The sequence below is a fragment of the Octopus bimaculoides genome, chromosome 9, assembly GCF_001194135.2.
Source record: "Octopus bimaculoides isolate UCB-OBI-ISO-001 chromosome 9, ASM119413v2, whole genome shotgun sequence".
NCBI classification, from domain to species: Eukaryota; Metazoa; Mollusca; class Cephalopoda; order Octopoda; family Octopodidae; genus Octopus; species Octopus bimaculoides.
The window spans coordinates 3,544,293-3,553,568 of NC_068989.1; the positions used below are offsets into that span (position 1 = coordinate 3,544,293).

Sequence of the window (9,276 nt, forward strand, 5' to 3'; positions counted from 1 at the left end):
CAAGTGACAACCACATGCACACCAAGACACAGCACATAACATCATAGAAATGTAAGCCATTCATTTTATTGTACGTCGTTTTAAATTTACTTAACGTGTCAGATTTCATTGTCAATTGCAAGTTGAGCCAAACCGCTTCAAGTTTGCACGAAGGTCATTGCTGTCTCTCTCTACTCTTCCCTCCACCTCCCTCTCTCTCTCTCTACTCCACCCTCCCTCTTTGTCTCTCTCTACTCCTCCATCTCTCTCTACTCCTCCATCTCTCTTTCTCCACTCTCTCTCACACACACATACACACCCCAGCCTACTCGGGGTAGGTCGTAGGCATTCATGAAGGAAATTGTCAACAAATGTATAAATATTTCGACACTGAAATATATTTATATATTTTTTTATACACAAGCACGTGCGCGCGCACACGCACATTTGTGTGCGTGTGGGGTGGTGGTGGTGGTGGAGGTGGGGCGGAACATCGAAGTCACTGTCAATGATATTCCTGTTTAAGAATAAATTTATACTCTACAAAAGTATAGAGTAACCACTAGCGTAGCTAGAGTGTGTGCCACCCGGGGGCACCCTCCCGTTTGCCGCCCCCCCCGACCCCTGATGATCCATGGTGAAGTAATTCACGAACAGGGCTGTGCTGGAACCTGGGCGTGTTGCTGTTGGACGGGCGTTGTCGCTGGAATTGGCTGTGTCTTGTGTGGTCAGTGGCTAGACCTTAAAAGGTCTGGAACCAAAGACCTCGAGACGGGGAGGAGCTGGGTTTTTATAAAGGACAGTGGACTCCAACAGGGTTGAGAACAGGCTGTCTCACGTGATCTTATTTAGATGTTCCGATTGGTTATACGCAGTACATTGGCGCGATAGAGCAAGAGACAAATTGCGCCAATACCAAGCAATCAGAGTAGTGGACACAACGGGGTCCAAATGACGGTCAATATATGCATGGGGGTGTTGCACTAACGACTGCGAGATTGTGGTTTCAATTCCCAGACTAAGTGGAGCGTTGTGTTCTTGAGCAAAACACTTCATCTCACCTTGTTTCTGCGATCACTTCGACACCTGAGATGTGGAATACTCGTGCACCTGTATAGGCAACGCTTGCGTTGATAGAGTTAGTGAGCTAATTAATATATTTGGTCACTGCAAATAAATCATTTTCGCAAGTTCTTCAGAAATAAACTTCAGAACCGGTGAAGTACTGGAGTCGATGTAATCGACTTATCCTCTTCCTTGAAAATTGCTAACCCTGAACTCTGCCACAGACCGGCGTCCATTCAGTGGAGATTGTCATCTCGATCACTGATGCACCATAGAAACCGGGTAATCACCGATAGCCGGCCTAATGAGTCCAGGGCTCACAAATGATGATGATGATGATGATGATGATGATGATGATGATAATAATAATAATAATAATAATAATAACAATAACAAGAGCACTCAGAAAGCAAAAACTTCCGCCAAGGCAACACCAACGTTCTCTCAACGATTAGCCGGAGATGATTTTTAAAATGAGAATACCTGAAATAAACTTGACTGCTCTCACAAACGAGAATACTAGAAATGAACCCGACCGCTCTCAAAAATTAAGTAAAAAAAATCCAGAATCCTTGCCCGGTACCGGATCGATCCCAAAATCTAATCAGTTTGTGCCTCTCAACGAGACCAAACATCCCTGAAAGTTTTATCGGAATCCATCCAGCGGTTCTTGAGATATCTTGTCCACGGACAAACAAGCAAACATGATTGAAAACATTACCTCCGCCTTAGCGAAGGCGGATGTAATAAGGTCGATAAGAAGGAAAGCATTACGCAAAGGCAATAAATACAATGAGAAGGTTTTGCCGTGGGAAAATCTGCCGTATGAAGTTTCGTTATAAATGACCTCATCAGATGTTCTTTTAATGTTTGACATTGACTAAAGACTTGCTTATTTAATGCTTTTATAAAACCTTTTATCATATTCTTTTCATATATTTTTTTTTAAATGCTGATATAATGCACTTTATTTTTATCCATATGCGGATTTGTCGTAAAGCAAATTTTTCCCTATGGCGAAATTTCTTACGGCAAATTTTCGGGATACGGTGGAAGTTGATGCTAAAATATGTAGCTATATATTCTGCCAGTCTCTTTTGCCGAATCATTCAATTACGGTGGATGTAAACAAACCAACACCTGTTGTTAAGCGGTGTGGAGAGACACCCCCACCCACACACACACGGACTCTAAGCTTAGTTAAAATATGTTTGTCACATATTTCAGCTTCTAAAGGTAAATTCACTGCAGTTTACCGTGGAGAAGAGGTTCTCCCTTTTGGTAAAATCTGTTCAAACACCATATCTGTTCAGCGCTGTACCACCTCCATATAAGAGTGTGTGAGAGAGAGAGAGGAATAAGGACAAGGATTGTTGTAACGACGACGACGACGACGACACACTGATGCTATCAAAGATGATGGCGTAAACGTTATGATAGGTGGACTTTAGAGCCGACCGAGGCTAAAAAGAGGACGATTGACACAGATTTATATATCGATTGATTTCATCAAGAAGTTCTGATAAAGGCCGAGGGAATACAGCAGCTGAAGTTAGCATATCGGTGGCCATTGCATTCGGTTATATAACAAACATTAGAGATAACATCTGAACAATGAGAGAGAGAAAAACGATAACGATTTTTAACTGACCGAAAATAGCTTGACATGGCACTCTGTCTGTCTGTCTGTCTGTCTGTCTGTCTGTCTGTCTGTCTATCTATCTATCTATCTATCTATCTATCTATCTATCTATCTATCTCAACAAACAGTACAAATCACTCCACATCTATCGCTGCAGTTGTAAGACCTGAATAACACTCACACGTTTGACAAATCTTTGCACTATTCGATCGATCTTCTGAATGGATTGCATTGAAATTGTGCTTCCCATAGTTTATATATAAACTGAATCCGGAACAAACCCCATGGTTCCCGGTTCAGTCCCATTGCGTAACACCTTGGGCAAATGTCTTCTACTATAGACTCGGGCCAACTAAAGTCTCGTGAGTGGATTTGGCAGACGGAAAGTGAAAGAAACCCGCCGTATATATATATACAGATAGATAGATTGATACACACATGCATACATACATACATACATACATACATACATGCATACATACGTACGTACACACATACATGCATATAGACATGCATACGTACGTCCATACATACATGCATGCATATATACTTACCACAACGTCCCTGAGAATGTATACAGGTGTGGTTCTAAGCAAGATACTCCACCTCCTCGGCCTCCTCCAACTACTACTACTACTACTACTACTACTACTACTACTACTACTACTACTACTACTACTACCACCAACACCACCACCACCACCACCACCACCATCACCACTATCACTACTACTACTGAATTCTGAAATAAATAAATAGATAGATAACAAACAGTGTTGTGGAGTTCATACATTTCCTAAGGGCTATTTCTTAGAGAAAGGAAATACTGTTTTCAAATTTACCTTTTTCTAGTTCAGACTTACTTTAAGAATAGATAGGAATGGAATATCCCGGCGAGTACCGTTCAAGCACTCCGATATAATCTTGGGTTTGACTAACCGCAGTTGTAAGAAACACCTAGGATTACCTAAGGTGAACAATCCCAATGTGTTTCACCTGACAGGATTTCCTTCGCTAGATTATAGATTTCTACCAAGTGTATATCCAAGACAATTACAATGAATAAGGGGGTTAGTACAACTGTATGCTTTTTCTGTCTACAGTCAATTATACACCGTGTTTGATTTAAATGTGTCCAACGCACGTTTCTGCTGCATAGACATCTCGCAATTGCATTTGCATCCAATTACTTTCGACTAGTTATTGGTCTCTGCAACTTTATTCGAGGTCGATCCACTGATGTGGTCTGAAGCGACCTGCGCGTATGTGGCTTTAGCTAGTATTATATTTGGCAGGTGACTAAAATTTTTTAGTGCAAAGAATGTGAGAGGAACATTTGGAAGCTCGATACGGCTATAAAAACTGCGATGAATTTAACCCTGTCCTGACCTTAGGTTTTGAATTTCGAATTGAGAATACGAGACATTTATTTAGGTCAATGTATGATTAAAAGAAATCAAACACGCTAGCCTTTAGTGGAATAGAAATTAGTGAGTTTCAGATATTGCGTACAATTGCTGGTCACTAATTCAGATATAATTAAATATATGAGATATGTAGAAGCAACACAACCACACTCGTTTTTTTAAGAAGGCAATAAAATTACAGGTTAAGTAAAAAAGAGAGAGAGAAAAGAAAAAGAAGCGTCTTAGATAGGAAAGAATTACAGGAAAAAAATGCCAGGTTTTATTTGAATAGCATAAATAACAGTTAAAGTAATTGAAAAAAATGTAGGCCACTCGTTAATGACAATAAATTAATATCTTGACACAATGGGAAGTTTATTAAACGTACGGAAAAATAAAAGCCACGGCTTAATTGTATTTTTTTAAAAGAGAACAATATATACATACATACATACACACACACACACACACACACACACACACACACACACACACACACACACACACACACACACACACACACACATATATATATATATATATATATATATATATATATATATGTGTGTGTGTGTGTGTGTGTATATTTATATAAATGAATGTCTTGAATATATATATATATATATATATAGATATACATGTGTGTGTATGTCAGTGTGTATGTATGTAACTGCATGTATATATATCACATTTCTCTCTGTGTCTCTGTCTGTCTATCTGTCTCTCTGCATATATATATATATATATACGAGGGACAGTCAAAAATTATACGCACTCGGTCAAGCTGACAACCTGGCCAGTCCGCCAGTTTACACCGGTTTTAAGCGTAAATCCTTATCAAATTCTATTCTCCAGACACAACTCTACAATAGACAACATTTATCAAAAGTTCCACTCAAGCGACATTTTTCTTTGTATGAAAATGAAATGTTCTTGATTTAAGTATGAAGTCAATATTTTTTTTATAATTAAAAAAAAACTATTTGCAAGTTGATGTTTATAAATGACATCGATTTAAGAGATCAGTAAAAACAAAAAAAAGTATTGTAAGGGAGATAAATTTACGAAACATTTCAAGTATATTGGAGTTATTTCCCTTGTCAATCCTCGAGATTAGTCTGTTAGGTTTCCAAACTTTGGTCTTTCGCATTTAATATATTAATATTCGAAATTCCATTTACGAATCCCCAAATTTCGAGCAATCGTACACTTTTACTGAAGTGTGTTATTCCTATGAGATTCATGTTTCTATTTCTTCATTGTCTGATTAAATTCCTAGGACGTATTGTTGTTTTGTCTTTTATTCTTCTTATTATTATCGTTACTACTATTTAGTTGTTTCCTAAATTCCCAGAGTGGATTTTTATATATTATTTGCAGAATTGAATTTTATTATTATTATTTATCATCATCATCATCATCATCATCATCATCATCATCATAGCGCACCAGGTAAAATGCTTAGCGGCATTTCGCCCATCTGTACATTCAGAGTTGTATCGTAAACAAAAATATTGTCTTTATACAGTACAGCTTAACTATTTATCTTTTACTCATTTTATCGTTTTTATTTTTTGCCGAACCACGATGGGAAGAGTGACAAACATATGCACATACATGCATATATGCACGCTGGAACACACTCACTCACGCACATATGTACGCACATACACACACGCGTAGATACCTACATATTTACCAAATTACCTTCCATGCTTAGCGGCATTTCATTTGTCTTTAAGTTCTGGGTTCAAATGCCGCCAGGGTCGATAAAATAAGTACCAGCAAAGCACTGGGATCGATTTAATCGACTTAACCCCTAGCCCGAAGTTGCTGGCCTCGTACCAAAATTTGAAACCTATATACATACATACATATATATACACACATACTATCATATATATACTTGTGAACGTGCTTGTGTATGTGTGTGTGTGTGTGTGTATGGATCTATCTCTGTAAACATGTATGTATATATATATATATATCAGGTATATCTGTCCGAATTTTGGATAAAGAAAACAAGTGATCAGAGGAGATATTTAATTGAAATTTAATCATCAATGTACTTTCCCTCATTATCTACAACTTCCTTCCCTCTATTTACAAGCTTTTTAATCTCATCAATGTAAAAGAGTACAGCATGGTTCGCCATCACCCCATGCCGGAGCCTCGTAGTACTTTAAGTGTTTTCGCTCAATAAACACTCACAACGCCTGGTCTGGGAATCGAAACTGTGATCCTATAACTGCGAGTCAGCTGCCCTAACCACTGGGCCATTGCGACTCCACAATTTGTAAATAGTATTGTTGTGTAAGAGACTGCGATGTGGTTTGAGAAGGAATATCAACCAAATATAAAAGCTTCTCTCTTCGCACACAAAGAATTTTTAGTGGATAAAAAAACGTGTTCCTGCAATGTTCATGCCTTTCTGTCTATGGCATTGACACTGTTTATAGAAGGATTACAGTCGGTAATCGCAACTGAGACGCGGAGTTGGTTCGCTGGTTGTTTTTCTCTTACGCAACACAGAAAAACGTTCGGTTATTGGCAAAGATGGTGTTTATCTAGGGTAGATAACTCTTATTAAATAATTAGCGTAGACTCGAACCCACGTCTCCTGTAGACTTGTTCTATCCTAAAATGTAACTATTTATAGCATATAAGGTTGCGAGCTGGCAGAATCGTTAGCACGCTGGACGAAATACTTAGCAGTATTTCGCCTGCCGCTACGTTCTGAGTTCAAATTCCGCTGAAGTCGACTTCTGTTTTTCATCCTTTTGGGGTCGATAAAATAAGCACCAGTTGATCACTGGTGTCGATGTAATCGACTAGCCCCTCCCCTCAAATATTAGGCCTTGTGTCAATAGTAGAAAGGATTATTTATAGCATATAAATAAGAGATCCAGTTCAAAAAGATGTACAGTAATCTCTCGCCATATCGCGGTTCACCTATCGCGCTCTCAGTACATCGTGGATTTCTCTGGCTGATATACGTAAAGTTATATATCGCGGACTGCTCAGTATATCGCGGGTTTTTGCGGCCGATAGGTATTTATATTTATTTAGATTTTAATTACTTCTGTGGGAAGTTTGGGAACGTAATAACCGTGATAGTCGAGGGATTCCTGTATAGGGATCTGTCTGTCTGTCTGTCTGTCTGTCTATCGCTTAAATTTTGTTTTTATGATGGGTTTATGTCACTGTGAGACTTCTAACTCGTATACATGCACTTACATATTTCATTATCTCTCTGATGCTTGCATACACACACACACACATACACACACGTATAGTGACATAAGTATCACTTCGCTCTTTTATCTCCAAGTATCCATTAGCCACCCGTTCAACTTCCTCTCAGCCAACGACTAACTTCTTACCCGAAGACCTGTGCACACAAATACATTCCTATTCTAATGTGACAGACATGCACATTGCTATATCCGTACAAGAAATGCGCGTCCGCGTGCACACACACACATACATACACATAGAATCACACACACACACACACACACACATACATGACACACAAAGAGCCAAACATACAAAAAAAAAAGAACAGCTCTTTTGCATCCCTTACACAAACAGACATGCACACGACAACACGCGCGCGGACACGCATGTTTTCTTCTGTATGTATGTATGTATATATGTATGTATGTATGTATGTATGTATGTATGTATGTATGTATGTATGTATGTATGTACGTATGTATGTATAATCTGAATCAGGAAAGCAGAAGTCAAATTGACGTTACAGTTGTTTCCATAAACGGACAATCATTTCTCCCCCCCCCCCTATCTTGTGCGTTGTTATGCAATTCATTCAGTGTTATGCATTCGTGTCATGTTCAGTCCATTCGCTTCCTCAGATGTCATGATTTGAAGGCACCAGCGACCAATTTTGGTTAATGGTGCCTTCAAATCATGACATCTGAAGAAGTAAATGAACAATAGATTTCTTGCTTATTTCCATATATCATCGCGTATATTATGTAACATTGTACGAATTACAGAACATTACACAAGACATGGAATAAAATTATTGTAATGTCGATTTGGCTTCTCGTTTCCTCATTTATGTTATTTCTTTTATTATTAACTTTGCTGAGGTTATTTCACCTTGGAGTTGTGTAGTGCTCCCACTTATGCCACTCGAAGTCTTACGGATCTCCTTTTGATCCTGGAATACTACGCTAGCCAAGATCCGGCATAAAGTGTTCAGGAGGCGGTAGTAAAGATTATAATACCCGAATAGTTTATCTATCTATCTATCTATCTATCTATCTATCTATCTATCTATCTATCTATCTATCTATCTAGATAGATAGATATATAGATAGATAGGTAGATAGATAGATAGATAGATAGATAGATAGATAGATAGACAGATAGCTAGATATATATAGATATATGCACATATACATATTTGTATGTATACACACACACATATACACATACATATACACACACGCATAAACATGCACTTCCACACCCACATATATAAAAAAAGACACATACACATGTATATATATTTATGAATGGTTATATAGGTGTCACTATGCTATCACTATATATATATGTGTGTGTGTGTATGTATGGATATACATACACATATATATATATATACATACACTCACACACATATACACACATGTATATGTATATGTATAGCCGCCTCCAATACTACACAATTCAAACTGTGTGTAATATTAAATGATACAAGCATTAGTGGCAGACACTTTGGTGTCGAATCAATGGAGATAAGCGTTGGGTGTGTTTCTACCTTAAAATAATATAAAAAGAACAAACAAACTATATTTTTCAAAAGACTACACAGAATTTTCAGAAAAAACAAAAAACAAAAAAAGCAACAAGAACAAAACAGCAAAGTCGAATATACACTACGATGGACAAATCTTTCTTCAAAGGAAATCTCCAAAGGATATTGAAAAATAACTAAAGAGACTAAAAACAAACCTATTGAAGTGATAAAGTAAAATGTGACAAACGGAGAACTGACAAGTTTAATGAAGAAGAAAACATTAAAAAAAAGATATTGGCACCTACTCACTCGTATGTACACCTAAGGTACAGATACTTACTCATACATATATACCCGTAATGTATGTATATATATATATATATATATATATATATATATATATATATATATAT

The 9,276-nt window shown here is 37.6% G+C and overlaps 1 long non-coding RNA gene across 1 annotated transcript in view; it reads left to right on the forward strand.

Annotated features, from left to right (window-relative positions):
- LOC128248686 (uncharacterized) overlaps positions 1–9,276 on the forward strand; it is a 62,648-nt gene continuing 53,372 nt past the window's right edge. Inside the window, exon 1 of the long non-coding RNA XR_008264843.1 lies at positions 1–51. This is a non-coding gene — a long non-coding RNA (uncharacterized LOC128248686). The remainder of the gene's footprint in view (positions 52–9,276) is intronic.